This window comes from Peromyscus eremicus, chromosome 1 (genome assembly GCF_949786415.1).
Source record: "Peromyscus eremicus chromosome 1, PerEre_H2_v1, whole genome shotgun sequence".
Lineage (NCBI taxonomy): Eukaryota > Metazoa > Chordata > Mammalia > Rodentia > Cricetidae > Peromyscus > Peromyscus eremicus.
Genome location: NC_081416.1, coordinates 92,762,260 through 92,772,248, shown reverse-complemented (window position 1 = coordinate 92,772,248; position 9,989 = coordinate 92,762,260). Strand labels below are relative to the sequence as shown.

At 51.1% G+C, this 9,989-nt stretch overlaps 1 long non-coding RNA gene across 1 annotated transcript; it reads right to left on the bottom strand.

The window, feature by feature from the left end:
- Window positions 1-570: 570 nt before the first annotated feature.
- On the bottom strand, window positions 571-4,602 carry LOC131900222 (uncharacterized). The gene is made up of 3 exons (XR_009376170.1): window positions 4,519-4,602; window positions 1,583-1,742; window positions 571-1,026 (listed from the first exon to the last, which is right to left on the bottom strand). It is a non-coding gene; the product is annotated as an uncharacterized LOC131900222 (long non-coding RNA).
- Between the last annotated feature and the right edge of the window lie 5,387 nt (window positions 4,603-9,989).

Here is a 9,989-nt window from a genome sequence, read left to right as displayed (position 1 = left end):
AGCAGGCCAAGGTGCAGGTTGGGAGTTAGAATCCAGGCCACCTCCTCAGGCCAATAATTAAGGAAAGCAGGGCCTCCAGGCTGGCACAATGAGGAATAGGGGTGCGGACAGGGAGACTTCATCTCAACACAAGATAAAACTTCCAACTGTCAGAGCATCCAATTTAGCAGAGACTCTAAAAGGAAGACATCCCATCAACCCTCTGATTGTTTTCGGGCTTTGAAGACTGCCTGTAAAACCTCCTCGGTAATTAAGTAGAATGACTCCATTTTGCCACGTAAGTATGGTTATTGCTCCTTGGTGGCTGCGATTAATATAAAAGCAGATTAAAGAAGCCATCATCAAGGCATAATGAGTTTTTAAATATTAATTAATATGTTAATAACCATTCTAGGTTGAGGGTGAGGTTTGGGGGCTGTTAGAGATTATTTCTGCTAGGGACCCAGTAATGCCAGCATCCTGCCCCCCCCCCACCGCCACCACACTTCCCATGGGCTCCAGAGGGAGTACTAGAAGGATGGAAATCAGGGCTCTCTTTTATTAATAGCCATGTGCATGTCCAATGTGTCTATCCAGAGTGGTTTCCAGCTCATAGAACATGGAGCAGTGTGTGCTGAAGATCATTGGCACCCATCACTCCCCCATGCTTAACAGTAGCCTCCGCACCTCCAGTGGGTCTGGTTAAAAATGAGAATCCCAGGAGAGATTGCAGGTACACTTTTCCCAGCAGCCTGGAACCAAAAGCTGTGAGCAGAGGAGAGCTAGCAACCCGGCTCCGAGCTCCTTCCTTGTGTGGGTCAGTAAGGTGTCCACTAACACTGTGCCTGCAGCCTACACAGCATTGTGCGTTCCGACCAGCAAGCTCTAAAAGCAAAGTCACCATTGGGAGGAGCTGGGAGGATAGTCGTCAGAGGATGTGCGATGTGAGAGAGTAAAAGGAATGGTTTCTTCACAGCACTCTTGACTTCCGGTCTTAGGATGAGCACGTGAACGGACAGTTCTGTTCCTCGATGGCTAAGGTTTTCCCTAGTACCGGAAGCCAATGAACTGGGTTAGAACTGGACTTGGACCAATCTCAAGGGCATCTACACACTTGAACCAAGATTTCACATCCCCCCCACTTCTCCTTTCTCCCCTCTCTCAAGGAACAACCAACCAGCCACACTGTCCTGGCTAGTTCATCCGTGTGATCCGCCATGAACCCCACAGATGCCAGGAAGCCAATGCTAGGTAAGGCCCCTGGAATCTGAGCGCCTCACCATTATTCATGAAGTTCCTACAGACAATCTGGAAGTAAAAGTGAAATTCCTCTCTACGTGTTAACCCATGCTCAAAATCTTTCCTTGTTATGTTTTCAGATGTCTCAGAGAGAAGCCCTTCCTTGGAGGAGGTTTGGGGTTCAAGGAAGGTACCTCTTTGCCCTTGCAGCCTTTATGGGATTCTCCTAGGATCATTTTCAAGGTTGATTTGAGTTAATCACGTTCTCTTACCTGTGTCACTTTCTTTAAACTCCATATAAAACACAAGCCACAATGCCAAATCCAAGCCATTTGGAGGCACATGTGACTGCTGTGACACTGACCTTTGTATCTGCAGTCAAGGGCTCCGCAGGTGCTAATAGGCCAGGATGAAGAGCAACAGCACCAGGTCACATCTGTGTGTCCAGGTCCCTCTATGTGGCACCCCAGGACCAGTTTCTCCTGTGGAATGGATGACAGTCCTGCCCTGATGGCTTTCCAAAGCTGTGAAAATGAACCATGGAACTCTTAAGCTATAGAGGGAGTACCAAAATGAGACATGTGTACCATGTCTCTCCTCCCTTTCTAGAGCTTGCCTCCTACCTGGGGACCATCTCCAAGGGAGAGGCCGCACTGGTGAGGAAAAGTCTTTGCCAGGCCCAGCTGCCTTCAGGATGCTCTCAGGCCCATTTCCACTCACACCCTCGGGATTTCACCGTTCTGACACCTCCCCCCCCCATCCTTGTTTCTCTGGATAAAAGGACACTCATGTTTGGATCTGAACCCCCGTGCTCATCTCCAGGGCTAAAATCTCAGGCTCCCAGCAGCCCAGGATTCCGGAACATGTCTGTGAAACCTCATTCGAGAAACGCCCCCCCCCCCAGGTACCCACATTTTGCTTAGCCCAGCTCAGGTGCACATCCAGTGAGCCCCTGGGGAGGTGACTCCAGCATTCTGTCCTGGTATTCTGCCCCAGGGCACAGTGAAATTCTGGATGCTGTGAACACCTTGCATCCAGATGAGTTTTGACCTTGCTGGGACATGAGATTGAGCCCCACCCCAAGAGCAGTAACTGGGTTCGGTGGAGCCTACAAGGGCACCGAGAAAGGCCTCTGGATGTGTTAGAAGCTGATCAGCAGGGAAGGGGTAGGTGGGCTTCTGGTTGGGCACCTGCCTCCCCCTAACTGAAGCCTCCTTCCACAATGGGAAGCCTCATCTGGCAGGCCCAGCCACAGGCTTCACACATAGAGGTTCCAGCCAGGCCCAGCCTGAATGCTTGTTTCTGATCTCTTGCAGCACAGCGGCCGTGTTGCTGTGAGGGGTTGGAGTCAACGACTGAACAGGGCTGTTCCCTGATAATTACAGCTTCAGAAGTCCAACTGGGAGGCAAGTGTGAGGGTGACTCTAAACACTGACTTCCAAGAGCACCCTCTTCACCACCCCCACCACAAAGTTATTGCTCAGAGGTCCTCTGGGTATTGACTAAAAGATCCCTAAAGGTTTGGAACCAAAGGTCTATTGGACATTGGAGGCCCACATGCTCGGTAAGCCTTGGTCAATAACCTCAGAGGCTAATATTCTATGTGTGACTATTGAACACGGAAATGCAGCTGGTGTGAATAAGGAACCAAGCTTGCAAGTTTATTTAATTCATGTAAATAGCTCTGTGGGGTCAGTGGCTATGGATTGGACAGCATAGCTCTTGGCAGAAGTCAGAAAAGCTGCCCAGATTCCTCTTGGGATCCAGTTACTGGCCAGTTGGTTGAGACTATGAGGAATGACATGGTTGTCCTCTAATCCTGTCCTTTCCACCAACCAAACCAGAGGAGGGAAGGAAGCAGCCCACTGATGAGGGAAACTATGCTGAGCCCCGAAGAACAGAGGTTTTCCTGAGATGTGTAGGAGTGGAGCTGGCGGTGGAGGGGCTCGTGTGAGAGATGGGAAGGTAGGTTCAAAGCAGAAGAGAGGTAGGGCCCATGGTTCCTCTGGGAGGCCTGTCCGATCTGTAGGCCACAGGTTGCAAGCATCCCAGCGTAGCTATCAGCATGCCAACACATTTGTAGGTGACGTCATGCACGCTGCAACGTGAAAGGTCGAATGTATACCCCTGAGAGTGGATAGAAGGTTTAGGTGACACGCCTCAGGGACACCCTGTTGGAGTGTTCTTGTGTGTCCTTTTGAGTTGTCATAGGAATGCCTGGCTTGACCCTTTGGAGTTGAGCAGGAGCCTGGGTTAGCAGGCCAGGCAGAGGAAACGGCCGCTGGGAAGGGAGGGGCTCACACAGCTGAGTGGCACCAGGACTACAGAAAAGTGGCTCCACACTGCCCCCTAGAGGCTGGGCGCGAGTCCCAGGTGCTCGGTCTCCTCCCTGCCCTCCACCCAGCAGGGCTGTCATCAGCCTCATTGGCTCCCAAGTTCTGAGATGAACTCTGCTCTAAGTAATTACGGCTCTTCAAGTTTCCCGTCCTCTGTTTAAAGAATTCGTCCTCTCGCCCTCAATGCCCCATCAGTTCCCTAATTAGCAGCGCGCAGCGCGATTACACATTCTCCGCAGCTCGCTGGGTCCGGCCCCCCTAATGAGTGTTTGTGGACAGCTGGGAGCCCAGTCCGCCGCCCACGAACCAGGAGTCAGGGCCCAGGAGTGTGAGCTGTCAGCTCCGTGATGGGGCTGGAGCTGGTCGCAGCCCTGCGGGCCTCCAGGAGGAAAAGCCTTGAAATATAAATGAAGATGAATATTCATATTTGGTTCAATAAGTGCCAACTATTAATATACATGTCTGTCAGGAAGAGGAGGTAGCGCGGAGCCAATTGTGCAGGGCATAATTGGGCTCCTAATTCACAATTAGCCTCGAGCTCCAAGCCTCTGCACAGCCAGAGCCTGGGCTCAGGCCCCGGGGAGGGCAGGGGCTGCCTGCAGGGAAGGCCAAACACCCCGCGGCCTCCTACCCTTAAAGTCCCCTAGAGGAGGAGAAGAGGAGGAAGGAAAATGAGGGGATCCCTTTCAGGAACACTACCAGGAGTTATTAGGAGCGCAGCCTTCGGGTGGCCCCTGCCTCCTGGGTCACCTTTGGGCAGATATCATGCTCCGGAAAGCTGGTGGCCTGTATGTGGAGCTGGAGGCTCAGAGGAGCTGGTTCTCCACGTGCAAAAGCAGCTCACACTGGGAACTGTGTGCAGATCCATGGGAATTGAAGCCAGAATGCTAGTGGGGGGCTCTGCTTGACAGTCAGCCACTCTGAAGTCTGGCTTTACAGCCCTGGAAGCCAGAAGGACTGGTACCTTCCTCCTCCAGGTTCCGGTGTTACTCAGCCTCTCTTCCTGACTCTGGCTCAGATGTCTTCTCTTAGTTCCCCAGACTCTGGCTACCAACCCTCCATTGTGACACAGCTGTCACCCTGCTATCTCCATCTCTTCCCATCACTGCCTGGGAGTGGCCCAAGAACCATGATGAGCGCTGCCTTCCCCTGTTCCCACAGGGAAGGCCTCCACACTAGCAGACATCCATCAGGGTTTGGGACATGGGAATCATGGCCCCAGCGGGAGGGTGTCTCCCACCTTGGGCACGAGCTACGATCCTGGGTCCTGGGTTGCCCACATGTGAGGAAACTGGGTACGTGTGTGTGTTGAGGTCAGGTATCTTCTTCAGTTACTCCTCACCTTAATTTTCAGGCAAGGTCTCTCACTGAACCTCAAGCTTGAAATTCTGCTAGACTGGCCAGCCCCAAGGATCCTCTGTCACTGCTTCCTCAGTGCTGAGACTATAAGCACCCGCTGCCATGCCCATGGCAAGAACTTTACTGTGCCATCCCCCCCCCCGACCCCCCACCCCACCCTGGATCCCCACCTCCCCATTCCCACTCCCAATTCTGCCTGGGAGACTTTGGATCCGAAAGCTCATGTGTCTAGACACTTGGTCACCAGCTGGTGGGGCTGTTCTGGAAGGGTGCAGAACCTTTAGGAAGTAGCCTTTCTGGAGGAAGCAGGTCACTGGGGAATGAGCCTAGACATTCTATAACAGCCTCACCTCCTGTCTACTCTCTGCTTCCTGACAGTAGATGTATGTGACAGCCTCTTCAGGCTCCTGCCACCATTCCTTCCCCACTAGGTTAGGCTGTACCCCCTCGAACTGCAAGCCAAAGTCAACCTCTCCTTCCCATTAGTTGCTTCTTATCAGGCAGAAAAGTAACTGAATGCAGACTTTTCCTTGGGCTGGGGCTGGGCTGAGCAGTGGTAGCAAGCTGGATCTTCGAGCAAGCCAGTCCTGTGATAGATAAGAAGGGTAAAGACTGGTCTTCTAACCTGCACTATGTTGCTAGGTAGCAGGTTTGGAGGCCTGGTGTGCTAAATGCATTTTCCTCCATAAATTTAAGCTACGTTTAACAAGGCAAGTTTAACAACACTACAGATCTAGCTTAGGTGACAGAACAAGCATAGATTTAATATGAAGTTTGGATCAGTGAGTCTATACTGGTACGTTCCCTAGCACAGTCCACTGAGAGTGCCCAGAACAGTGACACCCCACTACCACAAAGCATACCCTGTACTCAAATCTTGGTTTCTAAATACATGTACGCACTAAAATGAGCCAGGGCCTTTTGGGGAAATGGCTGCCTTCAGAGCTGGGGCGAGAAAGTAGAACCAGGCGCACCTTGTTGCCCTGAAAGCAAGTATACACAAAGAATGGCAACTGTCAAGAAGACCCAGGACCCAGGCAGTGGCTTAGAACCTCCCATAAAAAAAAGAAACTGATTCCGTGCTGACACGAACGAGTAAGTCGGCAATTTAACAAGAAATGGGATGTTTACATGGACCCAAAGACCTCCCTGCACAGCTACTGATTGCAAAGGATGAGGAATAATTTCACTGGAGAGAAGACAGACAGACAGCACCTCAGTCACATGACCCAAATGGGACACCGGCGAGAAGAGCCCACAGCCAAGCTGCCCAATGCAGCCTGAGTAGGATCCTGAGCAAAGTCTGTAAACCTGAACTGAGGGACGGTCTACCAAATAACCAGCCTGCCACCCCAGGCGCAAAGCCAGGGAAGGCCAAAGAACGGCTCTACATTGAAGAAAAATACAGAAACATGACAACCAATGGAGACACATACTGCGTAAACATGTTCCTTTCACATCAGCAGCCATGATTGGGACAGCCAGTAAAACCTGAGCGGGAGTCAGTGAACCTTTGGATCTTGCCAGCTGCATTGAAAGACGCATGCTGAGGCACTGGTGGGTCGGGGTGTGTGTGACAGGGCATGGTGCAGCCATCTTACCCTATTTTCAAGTGGCTCAGGTGAAAACAGTAATGTGTACTGACCTGCCACTTTAAAGCTCATTAAATAAACTTTAAAGGTTATTTCAGAGCAAATTATAGAATGTCAGAGGTCTTGGTCTTGGTCTAAACTAAGGCTCAAAGCTGGGAAAACAGACACCTAGATGCCCAAATCCTAAGGCAGGGGCTCCAGGGGTGGCTTGCCAGGAGAAGCCGCTCTAGCTCTGGGCCACTTACCCAGGCATTTGCCTCCAGATGGTAGAGGACACAGCCAAGGCTAGTTTTATGAGTAAGGATTTCTCTGGTGAGATCCGGCCTGAGGTGTCTCTTCCTTCACCTCCTCCAAGGATGGGAATGTTTCTCAGCAAGAGGAATTTTTTGTTTTGTTTTATTTTTTAACTTTTCTTTTCTTTCTTGTTTTTTTCTCTTCTTGTTTCTTCTTTTTTTCTTTTGGCTTTTTGATACAGGTTTTGCTATGTAGCCCAGGCTGGCCTCAAACTCAAGGTCCTCCTGCTTCTACCCTGAGTGTGAGGACCGCTGGCGTGTGTTATAAGACCCATTTTAAGCAGGAGAGGTTTTGAAGGCACGTGGCCAGGCTCCTCTGTGCTTAGAGGCAGGTACCAAATGACCTCACCAGAGGCCAAGTGGAACTGGTGAAGCCTGAGCTGCAGAGGGAAAAGAAGTTTCTACCCTGGGGTGAGGGTGGACATTAGCCCAGCAGAGATTGCTCAGGGGGTGATAAATGTGTCCTGAGAAACAAGATGGAGGCCACAGAACACCAGATGTCTTGAAAGAACCCCCACAAGGAGGCTGCTGGCAGCATGGGTAGTGACTTCAGATGGCACATGATGTCCCAAAAGGTTGTGAGGGTGTGAGAGCTTCTTGCTCTGGCCCAGGCTCCCTCAGTCTTCATCTTGCTGAGACTCTCCAAGCAGGATCTATGGGGTCTCCAAGCAGCTCCCCACTGCCTCTGTCTGCTCCTGGCTGCTGCTTGCACGAAGGGGTCTGGAAAAGTTACTAATCGCTGCAACATTTTTGTGTGACAAACCATCCTAGAATCCCTGGATGAGAGACAGAGCATTGATTCTGTTCCCAGATCTGTAGATCACCTGGGCAATCCCTCCTCAGGACACAGGTTGGCTGGGTATGGCTGAAGGGTTTTGCTGGTTCAAGGCTGCCCAGCCGAGGGGCCATTATTCCCAGGGCATGAGGTCCTCAGACCATCCCATAATGCAAGAGGCTATGCAAAATTGTACAATGCTTTGACCACAGCTCATACCGTTATTGCCTCTTCTGTCCAAAAGAAATCTCAGTGCATATTAGTCTTCCATTCCTTCATAACAAATCACCACCAACTCCGCGGCTTATAACTCTGTCCATATGCTCATGAAGTCTATAGCCCAGGTTAGAGTCAGGTGTCTACTGGCTGTGTCTAATTGGGAACTGGGACTCCTCATACAAGTTCATTCCTGCTACTTTGGCAGCAGAAACATCCATGCTCATGCAAGACTGAGGTCTCTATGACCCTGCTGGCTGTCATCCAGGGGTGCTCTCAACTTCTAGAAGATGTCCTCATTCTTCACTCCATGGTCTCTTGGTCTTTAAGTTAATTACAGTGCAAAAAAATCCTCTGTGTGCTTTAAATCTTTCTGACTTCTTTTTTTGTCACTAATCAGAGCAAAGGCTTCCATCTTAGAGCGCTCACCTGATGGCTCAAGCCAAGGATCTCTGTATTTTAAGGTTGGCTGACAAGTGATTTCAATTGTATGTGCAAAATCCCTCTACAGATTAAGGTTTCATTGGATAAATAGGGGTCAGCAATCATGGGGAGGCATCCATGGATAGGAAAACATACTACACTCCCAAGGGAAAGGGAAGTGAACGGATGTGACAATTACCGAATCCATCCTAAAGCCCCTGGGACACCGGAAGATCCAACCAGCAGCCTGCCCAGTACCCAAGGGACTCCAGGCTTCTGTCAGAGAATCTGTCCCAGTGTTGGACCTCCATCCCCGTCACCAGAGACTCTACTGAGCCCTTTCCTGGGCTTCCGGCCTTCCTCACCGTGGACCACCATCCAGCCTTCACTTCAGCGAACACCAAGTCTTCTGCAGCTGTTTGGATGTGAAATATCCACTAGAGGCTCAAGTGTTTGAATACCTGTTCTCCATTTGGTGGTGCTGTTTGGACTGGTGTGGAACCTTTAAGAGGTGGAGCCTTGCTAAAGGGAGTAGGTCACTGCGGGGTGGGCCCTGAGGCTTTAGAGCAAGTCCTCACTTCCTGCTCAGTCTGCTTCCTGGGTGTGGATGCAATGTACCTGGAAGCCTCTGCTCCTGCTTCGGTGCCTGTGTCTTGGGGTTTCTATTGCTGTGATAAAAAGCATGACCAAAAGCAGCCTGGGGAGGAAAAGGTTTATTTCAGCTTACATGTCCTGATCATAGTCCGTCATGAAGGGAAATCAAGGCAGGAACTGAAGCAGAGACCATGGTGGAGTACTGCTTAGTGGCTTGCTCATTTTGCTTTCTTATACACTCCCAGGACCACCAACCCAGGAGCCGCCCCACCCACAATGGGCTAATCCCTCCCACATCAATCACTAATTAAGAAAATTAATTGGCCTTGTTGACAGGCCAATCTTATGAGGGTATTTTCTCAATCCGTGTTCTCTCTTCTCCAATGATTCATGTGTCAAGTGACATATAACTGGCCAGCACACCTTCCCTGCCTTCCCTGCCCACTGCCATGTCCTTCCCACCACAGTGGACCGTATCTCCCTAGAACTGCAAGCCCTTTTTCCCTTAAGTTGCTTTTATCAGGACACTTTATCACAGCATTTGGAAGAGAGCCTAAGACACACCCCTCCCAGGCAGCTGTCAATCATCCCAGGCCAGACTAGACTCCTCTGCCCTCAGATGTCCCAGGTCACTCTACTCAACTCTGTGCTAGAGTAGAGGGGCTCTTCCTCCACTGCCCTCCTTCTGGCATCTACCCTTCGCTCTGCCCTCCGTGCCCTTATCTCCAACGCTTTCAAAGCACAGGGCACCTTCTAGCCCCTAGGCCTGCCACTCCTTGGGCTGTAGCTTTGGTGATCTTTTCTTTGTGTCTCCAGACCTTCCCCAGTTGTCAGGGCCTAGTTAGTCTGCCTTGATCCCTCAGCCAACCCTGCCCCACAGGCCCCCGGGCCCTGTCAGACCTCCACTGAGGTATTTCCTCATGCTGATGTCCACATACAACATATCTACCTGCCACAGTTCTGTTTAGGTCACCACGCTGCACCTATATACTCTGGGATGTCACCAACAATGGCTCAGGGAGTGACAATAACATCATTTCAGAACAGTCTCTGTCTCCCACAGCCCTGGAGCTCCTCAGTGTGAGTGGAGCAGGTTGCTGGCTTCTCCGGGTCCTCCCCTGTAGATCCTCAGGCAGCAGAAGCACAAGCTGGGAAGTGAGCAGGGAAGCTGAGGGGCTTCAAG